This window comes from Solanum verrucosum, unplaced genomic scaffold (assembly GCF_900185275.1).
Source record: "Solanum verrucosum unplaced genomic scaffold, falcon-dt-bn FXZP01000688.1, whole genome shotgun sequence".
Taxonomy (NCBI): Eukaryota; Viridiplantae; Streptophyta; class Magnoliopsida; order Solanales; family Solanaceae; genus Solanum; species Solanum verrucosum.
The window spans coordinates 5,933-17,985 of NW_026020382.1; the positions used below are offsets into that span (position 1 = coordinate 5,933).

The 12,053-nt window shown below is 32.9% G+C and overlaps 1 pseudogene; it reads right to left on the reverse strand.

The window, feature by feature from the left end:
* Positions 1-7,669: 7,669 nt before the first annotated feature.
* LOC125839119 (uncharacterized) lies at positions 7,670-11,872 on the reverse strand (annotated as a pseudogene).
* Between the last annotated feature and the right edge of the window lie 181 nt (positions 11,873-12,053).

A 12,053-nucleotide genomic window follows, 5' to 3' on the forward strand; every position in this document is an offset into this window, starting at 1 on the left:
TGGCTACTGTTTTTGGCTTTAAAAAAATAAGAAAAAAGACTGTTGTTGCAGCTAAAAAAAAAACACAGCAGCTGAAACAACAATAACACCAAAGTTTAAGTCCCCGTTGGACCCTCGGGATTCGTTCGGAATCTCGTGCACACAAACTAATATTGTACCCCCACTAAATTCGACGTTCCGGACTCAATGGGACCGTCGGAATTTGAATTCGAGGACTCCTTGACCCGAAATTCAATAAGATGCCCAAGAAACTAGTTTAACGCCAAAAAAATTCGAAACTCAAACGGAGCGTCTAAAAATTCAACCAAGACTCATTCTAGACTTAGAATCGCCTCCCGAAACCAACGGTACTCTCGGAATTTTAATCCGAGCCTCGGAACCTCATTATGTTGACCAAAGTCAACTCTTTATCACAATTTCACAACTTTAGCAACTTAGGACCTCAATTTCTTCGTTTCAACTCCAAATTCAACTCCGTAACTTCACACAGACCCGTTTCGACATTCTAAAACTGCCGAAATCGACGGAAATCCGATCCGAGTCCCGAAACTCCAAATAACTCAAAAAAGCACTTTTTAACCAACTTTAACTCATAAAAACTCAACTTCTCAAAAACTCAACTTTTTAACAACTTTTCCTCAAACTAACTTTACAACCACAAAACATGGGACTCGAGGCAACTACCGAAAGGGCAAAATAGTCATTTCCACGAAAAATTACCAAAATGACCTTTCGGGTCATTACAACTTTGTACACAAAATTGTAATGTAGGATCCCATATAGAATGAATGTGTCTATTTGTTTAATTTTATACTAGCTAAAGTGTCACGACCCGAGTCTACACCCTGGACGTGGCCGATACTCGAAGACCATTGCTGGTCCCCAAGCTAACCCTCATCCTGGCTGACTACAAGCGGAAGACACCAATGACTTGCTTATCTTGACCATGTAACCTGTAACTGATCTTCTAGTAAGTGGACATGAAGCCCAATCAGCATCACAAAATGCAGTGACTAGTTCATCTGAGGAACTAGCCAGCAATAGACCTTGACCAGGTTTTTTTTTTAAGTATCTCACCACTCTCAATGCAGCATCCATATGTTACTTCTTTGGTTGCTGTAGAAATTGACTCAAAGTCTGTGTGGTAAATGAGATGTTTGGCCTTGTCATGTTAAGATATAACAGCTTCCCAATTAGATTTTGGTACATTGTCTGATCTGCCAATGGATCCTCATAATTATCTCTCAGTTTTACCTGCTCATCATACTGTCTTTATGTTAACTTAACATTGACATCAATAGGGGTTCCTGCAGGCTTGGCTACTATCATACCAACCTCGGTTATAAGCTCTAGAGCATACTTCCTTTGATGCATCAATATACCATCTGTTGATTTACCAAACTCAATACTTAGGAAATACTTTAGTTCACCTAGGTCCTTCATCTTGAAAGCCTTTTGTAGTGCCTGTTTAATGTCTTCTATTAATTCAAGACTGCTGCTAGTAATTAACATATCATCCACATAGACTAGCACAATACAAATTCCAGCTTGTGAATTGTTGATGAACAATGCGTAATCATATTAGCTTTGTTTGATCTTAAGGGAAACAAGAGCTTAAGTCATCATGTGATTCCACTGCCTTGGAGCTTTCTTGAGCCCATACAATGACTTTGTCAGTCTACACACCTTCTCCCTTTAACTGACAAAACCTTGAGAAAGATGCATATATATTTCATCCTCTAGATCCCCTGCAACAAAGCATTAAAAACATCCATCTGATGAATATGCCAATGCCATTAAGATGCAAGAGAAACAATATATCTCACAGTCACCATCTTAACAACTGGTGAGAAAGTTTCCTTGTAATTAATACCCTCTTGTTGGCTATACCCTTAGCTACCAACCTGGCTTTAAACCTCTCAACTTCCTCTATAGATTTGTACTTAATCTTATATATCCACATGCAACCTATAAACTTCTTTCCTTGGGGTAAATCTGTGATCTCCCAAGTGTTGTTGTCTTATAAGGCTTGAATCTCAGTTTTCATAGCATCAACCCATCTAGGATCCTTAACTGCATCTGAGTAGGTACAATGCTCTTTTAGAGAGGAGGTAGCAACTATATAACATTGATAGGCAGGGGAGAGATGACTATAGCTCATGTAGTTGCATAAGGGATACTTCACATCCTTATTTATGTTGAGAGAGACAAAACCCTTTATCCATAGAGGTTTGTGTGTAGTTCTTGAGGACCTTCTAGTATCAGCTGGTACAACCTGCACAGGAACCTCTTGGACTGTTTCCTCAATGATGTCAGTAGCCTGAGAAGTGGTCAAGGGATCAGGTACCTCTAAATCAGGTTCTGAACAAGAAGAAGCTGTTGTAACTGCATCTTCATTACAATTAGTTGTAACAGGAGCCTGATGAGAAGGGTCTTAAATGATGAAATCTGAAGCCTGCAAATTGTCTACAAATACTGCTTGGCTATCAGTGATGTCTGTTTATGAAAAAGGGAACACTTCTTCCCTAAATATGACATCTCTACTGACAAAGAATGATCTAGTAGTAATGTCAAATAGAATGTACCCTTTCTGTATTTCTGAATATCCCATATGAACCGCAGTTTTAGACATGGGCATTAGCTTATCATGTACAGGAAGAACCTTTGCAAAACATAAGCAACCAATAGTTTTGAAGTGTGATAATTCTGGTTTCCTACCATATAGCTTCTCATAGGGAGCTTGAAAGTTAAGCACACTACTAGGTAATCTATTAATAATATGTGCTGCAGCTAGCACACAATGTCCCCAGTACTTTAATGGAATTTTTGCCTGAAATCTTAAGGCCCTTGTAACCTCAAGTAGGTGTCTGTGCTTTCTTTCAGCCACTCCATTCTGCTGAGGGGTGTAGGGACATGATCTCTGATGAATAACTCCCATCTCCTTAAACATAGTCTCACACATAGAATTCACAAACTCAGTACCATTATCAGTCCTTTTCATTTTGATGGTTTTGGCAAACTGATTCTTAACAAATCTTAGAAATAGTTGTATAGACATGCTCACATCATATTTATGCTTTAGTAGAAAAATCCAGGTCATCCTTGAGAAGTCATCAACTATTGTAAGAAAGTATTTATCTCCATCAAAAGTAGTTGTGCTATAAGGACCCCAGAGGTCAACATGAACCATGAACGTAAGTGAAATCAAGCAGAATTAACAGAAAAACTCCATTAACAAGGAGCTAACATTGAAGGAGAGAAACTCTCATTGTTTGAGTTCAAAGACTAAGTAATACATCAGTGTAAGACTAGTATTTATAGCTCATTCCTATTACATTGAGTAACTAACTTCTAGAACCTACTAACAGAGAGTTAGTTATAACTAACTTTTGGAAAAGACTAATCTGCCCTTTATTAATCCTAACAGCTTTAACTTATACTCTTCTTGCTTCATCATCAGTTCATATCTCAACACAAATTAAATATGAATTTACTTTAAATTTGTTTTGCTTGATTTGTTAATAATTTCTTTTTTCATATTTGTAAACCCTTGCCAATATATAATGTGATTATTATCTCTTACATTGAATAATATTTAATTTGCTTGTAATGTATTCCTAAATAATTCTTCAGATTTATAAATCTTTGTTAATACATGAGGTTTTTCATTTTCTACCATTATTATAATTTTATTTTATTTTTGTAATGATGGATCTTCGTAACACATTGTAATTTTACGAGTTGTAATGGCTAGTGACTGCACTACTATTAGTAGTTTTTATTAAAATATCGTGTTATACTTTTAGGATAATGTATTATCTAGTTTATTATAAAAATGATAATTTAGTGTCAAACTTATCTGTATATAAATTATATACATTTGTGATAATGATAATGAACGTCATTACTAAAGGTTATTCTGCATATTTGGAATTAGCAAGTATGTTTGTTTGGTATAGTTGAGTATTTTTTATAGTTTTTAGAACTTATAAATATAAATCATATTTCATATTTTTTAAAATAAATAATAAAAATGAGATATATTTTTAAAAAAACTATGACCAAACACATTTTGAAACTTCAACCGAAATTGCACCTAAATCTGATTTTAAAAAATATTTAAAAATCTATGGTCAAACGCTAACTAAATTTATAACCTTCAGAATCTCTAAAGGGCAACTTGAGTTCTAAATTAGCAACACCTTGTGATAGTTAAGATCGTATTAGTAAGATTTTCAACATATCCTACATTAGGAAGATTAGAAAAGGATCGTATTTTTAAGAGGTGATATAGGCAATTTATTATAATGCAAATATTAATGATTGTTTTTATGATTCAAATCCACAGTAACTTATAATCATTCAATAATAATTTTACCGTTGCTTTAGACTTTCTGATCGAACAAAAGAGAGAAAAAAATAATTATCAGAGGAGTTGATATATTTTGAAAAACAAAAGTTGACTTATTGGTGTTTGGATTACATACATGAGAACAAAATCAAGTCTTTTTGAGTGGTTGGTGGTTATAAAGTTTAAAATGATAAATATTGATGAAGAAATCTATAGATTAATATACAATGTAAATACTTTTTATATTATTCAGATCATCTTTATTTATGGTTATAGATAAGATTCAATTTTCATATTTTCTACTTATATATCTTGTTTAAATAATTTAATAGTTATAAAACTTTAAACTTATAGAGTAAGCAAAACATTAATCAAAGTGACGATGACTACTTTGTTGTTGTATACAAAGTCTTTCGATTTAATCATAACTTGACATTATAATAGTGGAAGATGAAATAATTTTTTTAAAAATGGCCAAGAACATACATATAAATTTATATTTTACATCGAAAGTTATGAATTTAATTGAATTCGTATTTTAATGGTACATTCGCCCCGGTTTCCACCCTAACCCTCCCCATGCCCACCCCAAAACTTAGTTAATTTGTCATATTATAATTATTTTTTTGAAAATATTCTTACTAATTAAATACTTCAAACACAAAACAAAAATAAATGAGAAAATCGCTTATTTTCAATGGAAAGATTTTTTGAAAATGTTTACCTTCATATATTTTGTTCGGGAGGAATTTTTTTCTTTATTAATGTTTTCAACTTACTTACCAAACACTGAAAAAGTGAGTAAAAAACAATACTCTATTTGTCCCAATTTATGTGGCATTTTTCATTTTTCGAGAGTCCAACAGTTTAAGTTTGACCGAGAATTTGCGCATGGAATCTTCAATTTTTTGAAATGAAATTTATATATTTGTAAACTACGTAAAAAGTACTATAAGTAACAACAATTGATAATCAAAATGTGTAAAAGATCTATAAAATATTTATGGTCAAAGATAGACTTATTTAAATTTCGAAATCCGAAAAAATGCCACATAAAATAATATAGAAAGAGTACTTTTTTTTTTTCATAGAAATATTTTCTTCAATACCAAAAACACCCTAATCCTTTCTAATTTTCTTCAATATATCTATTTAAAGTGGAGTAATTTAGTTTCAATTTTTCTTTATAAGGAAATTAATGAAAAACATGAAATTTGAGTTATCAACAAAGTTGTTAGCATGAAGAGTGAAGCTAATCATGATAAGATTATACTATCTCCGTCTCATATTAGATAGACATCTTATTAGAAGTATTTGTCTCATATTATTTTGATGACTTATTAAATCAAAATATAACTAATCCCCCCCCCCCCCCCCCATTTTACCACTAAAATTAATATGACTTTGGAAGTTTAAACAAATTTTGAAGACCCAAATTCTTTCAAGAGACTAATTAATATGAACAAAAAGCAAAATAATAAAATTAATCAATCTATTAATAATTTATTAATAATCGTATAAAATAGAAAATGTCCATTTTTATTATAAAGTCAGTAACGCATGCATTTGAATAACTCATTTCGATTTTTTAAACCACATTTTTGCAAGTGGACTTTAAGAGAAACGTGGCCTAATGGATACCTATGACTACACTTGGTAAACTAGAATTCCAAGTGACAAATCAAGAACAAGGAAAAGTCCAATTTAATTTGTCCTTTTAAATTTTAAATTTTATTTTTCACCCCGCATTCTTATTTATGTTGAAACCTGACTAAATTTTGAGTCATGCAAAAAAAAATAAAAAAATAAAGGATATTTATTCATGCCAAATGTGCTTTTCAGACATGATACTTAGAGGATATTTGGATTGACTTAAAAGTTGGTCAAATATACTTTTAAGTCAGTTTTTGGACTTCTGGAAATGTTTGACAAATATAAAAAAATAGCTTAAAATAAGTCAAAAATGACTTAAAATAAGTTGAGAAGTGTTTGGAAAGGTCAAGAATGACTTAAAATAAGTTTAAAATGACTTAAAAATAAATTTATTTTTGACTTAAAAGTCAATTTACTTTGACTTTTTATTTTTGACATAAAAACTATTTTTTTTAAGCCAATCCAAACTGGCCCTTAATAAGAGCCGGTTTGAATTGACTTTTTAGTTTTGACTTATTTTTATCAGTTTACCTTAAAACTATTTATAAATATTTTTTTAAAATTTATTCAAATACTATAAAACTGCTTAAAACTAAAAAACACTTAAATAAGTTAATACAGAACACACGTTGATGCCATTCTTCTTATATTAAGTGTTTCATTGATTTTAATATAAATATTTATTTTCCTGACTTTATAAGAAATTAATGAAATTTATTATGATACACTTTAAACGCATCTTAATAGAGGTTTTCAGACACACCGTCAAATAGTAGTTATAACTTCATGATTTATTGAGATGTTTTCCTTTTGACTATTTAAGTAAAGATTTGAATTTACGTGCATCTTTCAAATTCAGACATTCAACATATAAATCTTAGTGTCATGATGCTAGACCATGCATGAATAAGTTTGGAGTCATTTCTAAATTTAAGTAGTGTATTACGACTAGGGATAGTCTCGAATTAAATGTTCCTATTTCATAGAGTATAAGAGAATGCCATAATTAAGCATCATACATATCTTTCATTATTTGCAAACAAAGGGAATTATTATACTCTAATAAGCTGAAGGAACACCATTGTAAGGATCACCAAATGCTTCAACATTGCTGACCTTGAAAATACAATCTACAACAATATATAGATCAAATTAATTATTTTACATGTCAAAGTAGTACTCCCATGTCCTGATGAACTCGTCATCGAATCCTAAAGCACGAATTTGGCTATTGACTCAGTTAACCATATTTGAGTTTTACTTTTTCCTTTAAGGATAGTCAAAACATTACCATAAATATTTTTACTTTTTCCGAAAGAAAAAAATATAATTCTCTTTCATATTTGGTTTATAGGTAAAAGATTCGAATTTTAGCAAAATTCACCAGTATAGAGTTTTCAAACTCATCTGTAAAAAGCTTAGAACTCCCAACATACTATACACATGTACATTTTCCCCATATATAACATCCCAAAATAAGATCAAGAGGAAAAATAGCCTCATTCTTTTGAATAAGTTTTATTAGGCAATACAGTACAAGAAAATCACATAATTCAGCATGAACTAATGAGACATGATATGCCTTCATTGGGTCTTTCATGCTGTTTTGAGGAACTTATTATTTGCAAAGACAAATTTACAATATATAATCGAAACAACGAAACTCTAATACACTGTAGACACAGTAACATTGTAAGGATCACCAAATGTTGCAACATTGCCTGGCCTTGAAAATACAATCTACAAAGGTAAGAAGCAACACTTGATCAGTTGTTTTCCTTCACAAATTGGTGAAATAAATAAAAGTTTGTTCTCTCAAACGGCTTAAGTTTTTTTAATAAAGTCGTTCAAAATAAGATATTATAATTAGTACTATACCTGAAGGCCTGCTTGCTCAACTTTCAACTGTGCATACTCCAGTTGCTGCTCCGAAAGAGTTATACCAGTATATTTACATCCTGTTTGCTTGACAACTTCCACCGGCGAAACTTCCCCAACCAAATCCAATCTCTAAAATGTGATGTTTCTTGCTAATTTTTGCCTAAATAGAACAGAAACAGAATCCAATTATGACTGGAAGTTAGGTATAAACAGGAGAGTTTTTTACTGGTTGATGAAATACCTTTTTAATTAGAACAGAAATCTTTCTCAGCTGTGCATCTTTCAGGTCTTCGTCCTCACTCTATAAAAATTCGGAAAGAATAATAGATTATTTGATTACCTTGGAACAAGAAATGTAGCTTAACATACGAAGAAAAAAGTGGCAAGCATTTAAAAAGTTTGGAGAGCTAACCTTGAAAATTGCGCATGAGTATGTCATTGTCTCATCCAGAAAGAGTGAAAAGAGTTCATTACTCTGGAAAAGAAAAAAATACAAGAAGGAAGTGATAAATCTACTGCAATTGGGTGATATAATATGCAAGTTGATTAATTACCAGGTCATAATGACGAGAGATATTTCGACGAGCCTGAGTCAGGGTGTTTCGATTTGAAACATGTCCAATGAAATATTTTGCAGATGACAGATCTAGTAATGGTGTCCACCGGCCTCTGGAGCCACACAAAATGATGACAAACTTAACATATGAACACAAGCTTGTGTTTCTTGATTTCAGGTCAGTAAGTAAACTATTTTACCTTTTAACAGATGCATTCAAATCTCTGTTGGCAACATATATCTGCAAAAGATATTAGGAAGCTAAGTACCGATAAATATCTATTTACAAAGATATCGAGCCATTCCCTCACCATGAAAAGATTAAGAAGACCTTCATTCTTATTAACAAAGGAGATATCCCCATGAATAAAAGCATCAGCAATCCCTATGTCAGCTCGAGTTGCAACCTGTAAGAGATTGGTTAAGTTTTTGATCACTTGTAGGGGCAAAGGAAATTTCAATTTACCTTCCAGTAGAACTGTGTATTATGAACTCTAAGAGAAACTTTGAGAGAGCATTTCTTCTCTGTTCCTTGGAAGGTGAAAATTTTGCCTCCTTCTTCCAACAAGCTGTATATTATAACATATAAATAAAGTTATTAAAAGCTCAAAAATCTTCCGAGTAATATTCTGGCGTTAGCATGAATGATAAAGTCAATTTTGAAGCTATGGAATAATATAATAACAAAAAGTACATATGTGTATCCTGTTTGGGATTAAAGTAATACAAGGTGAAACTATCATCACTCACATTATGCATCCTGTTGAATGAAACTTTTGAGAAATCTAGTAACGAGGAGGCGTGCTCCAGTTTCAGGCCAGGTTGGTACCATATGCTTGGGGTTGTCTAGAATACAACAATTCCTTCTAAGCATGCCATCTGCAGCAGCCACACCAGCCTGAGGAGGACAATCATCTATATAAGAACAAAAACTGCAAAAGGCTCCAAATTTGTTTTTAGCTTGTTATTAACAGAAGTAGTATGTACTACCTTAAGTCCATCCTCATGGAAGCCATAGCCTGAAATATTGCAGTAAAATATACATCAATAAACAGTGAAGCACAAAGCGGAAAATAAGTTTGTGCACTAAAGGGAAGTGGAAAGAAAACTAAAATTCTCTCTGCGAAAATAGCTTGGCAGCTAGTTTAGTCCCCTAAATATCGATTTCATCAAATAGAAACGTAATTGGGATAAACAGATTCAAATTAAACTTATAAGCTGAAATATTACAGGACTAACAGTTAGAGAAACTGGTTCACTAAATTGAACAAAGTTGAAGAGTCCAACTGTAGACTATGCACAAAAGCAGGTTACAAGGGAACAGATATCTTGAAGCAACTCTCAACACTCTGCCTTAAAAAGAGATTCATACCTTGATATGCTCCACAAAACCATATTCCTCTCTTTCCTTGGATTTGATATAGCTCACATGAAGCTTTTGATCCAGCAACTGAGGGTACTGGATGACTGGTGGTCCACTTAAGCAACGCATGCTCTGGTGTGTGAGGAGGATCAAGGGTTACGAGATAAGGCAGCTTTGAATCACCAAGATTCTGTAAGTTTAGACAGTTCACAATTTAGAGAAATGACTTCCAACTGAAAAACATTATCTTCTAGTTTCTATACAAGGTCCTAAATCACTGTATTCCATAACACACCTGGATTATATTGAGCCAATATGTCGCACATCCTCTACTATTCGTGGTTCCAAGAAAGTTACAAGCACACCATGTTGTTGGGTTGCGAGGCAGGAATGTTTTGTCATGATGAAGGAAAACGTCACTGTCACAGAGGAATGTAGAATTTTAGAGGCAGAATGGAGGCTAACTATATTAATCTTGGCCTCCAATACAAATTTCATATTAGCTCAGAAATCTAGCAGGTTGTAGAATCTAATTGAACTTCACCAAACCACAAAATAAAGCTCCTCTGGTAACAGAAAATACAAATATATAGACAACGTAAGTGATGTCGGGCTATAGATAAAAATTCAAAAGAGATAAAAAGTAGAATTAAAGAGGAATGAAATCCAAGGTATTCAAATACAGGAGTCGAAAGTACCTATAGACATACTGGAAAGCACCCAGTATTCTTGTTTCATCAAATGTTGCCTCTTTGCCTAACATTCTCAGAGAATCTGGAGCACGTACAGCGATTATGCATCCGTCATATACATCTGTGGCACCATCAATGCAATCTATGGTACAACCTGCAGGAAAGGCAATTTCATTTACAGTTAGAATCACAAGTAGTTTGTAGCGCACAGCGAACTCTTGCAAGAAGCCAAAAGATAAAATCAAGCTAGACCTTCTTCATTTGTTGTTACAGAATTTACTTCACAATTAGTTCTTATTTGGCAGCCTCTCTTTTCCAGCTCCTCCTTAACCTGCGTTTGATACTGCCATCGAATCACTCTCAAGGATGTACATGCTTAACTTAACAAATCACAGAAATGAGTAAGAACTTTGAAGTATCTATGAATGAAAAATCACCTTGTCTATATGTGATTGCCATCTTACAGTGAGCAATTGAGGGAGACCAAAGAGCTACAAAGAAAGAAATAAAAGCACCCTTAGGTACAAGGGCAATAAGATGAGTAAAAGCTAAGCATTCCAATTCTGTATTTGCGTGCACCACATTTAACAATTGGCTATAATCAACACACCAAAGTGTTTCAGAACTGTAGCTAAGAGAAAAGAACCTGCAGAAGATGTTGGTCGTGGAAGAATGAAAGAATGTAATAAGCAGAAAAGCCCATTACTCGTTCCGAGGAGCTGGACCATATTGAAGCACATATTGGAGCCTGTGAAACATATGTGTCAATTGCTTGTTGCAAGATTAATTTTTTGAATGAACAAAAAAGGAAAAATTTATACAAGTATCAAAATCAATAAACAAGGACAAACTGCAGTGTCACACCAGATAAGCCTTCTGAAATAGCTCCGATAGCCATGTGACTTAATAAATTGTCCTAATGTTTCATTGCGATCAATGTCAGGATTGTTGTCCAATTCTTCGAGGTGACTGCAATGCAGTGAGAAACGTAATCGGTGATAAAATAAACTCATTGAAGATAGATCTTTCGCTTAAACACATAAATAAAGCAAGTGCCCAAAAAGAACGATTTAGTCATTTCCATCTAATGCATGATCTTCAAAATGAACAAAGAAACTATACATGTCCTCTAAATTCTAATGAGATGAGTAAATTTAACAGAATACTCAAAAATAACATATGTAATGAAATAAGTTATTGGTACCTTATGACATCCTGTTTGAATCTGATAATTTCTCTAATCATTCCAAAAATAATGATTCAGTACATTCTTCTTCTGTGCAAACAAACTAAGAACCATTTCGAGTACCCCATTTCACAACCACGGCTTGGTCTAAGCTCACTGAGAATGACATTTCAGAGATGTTCATATCAATCTCCGAGCAAACTCAAAAAAATCTATCACGGTTTGAATAAGTTTCCTGTAAAATCATATGAAGAATAAGTTACTTAAAATTTTTCGGGATAAAAATGTTAACTTCTAACATATTTGAAGTTATTTCGAGTGGCTAAATATACATTATACTCACTAATTAGTTTGATATGATTTAATCATTT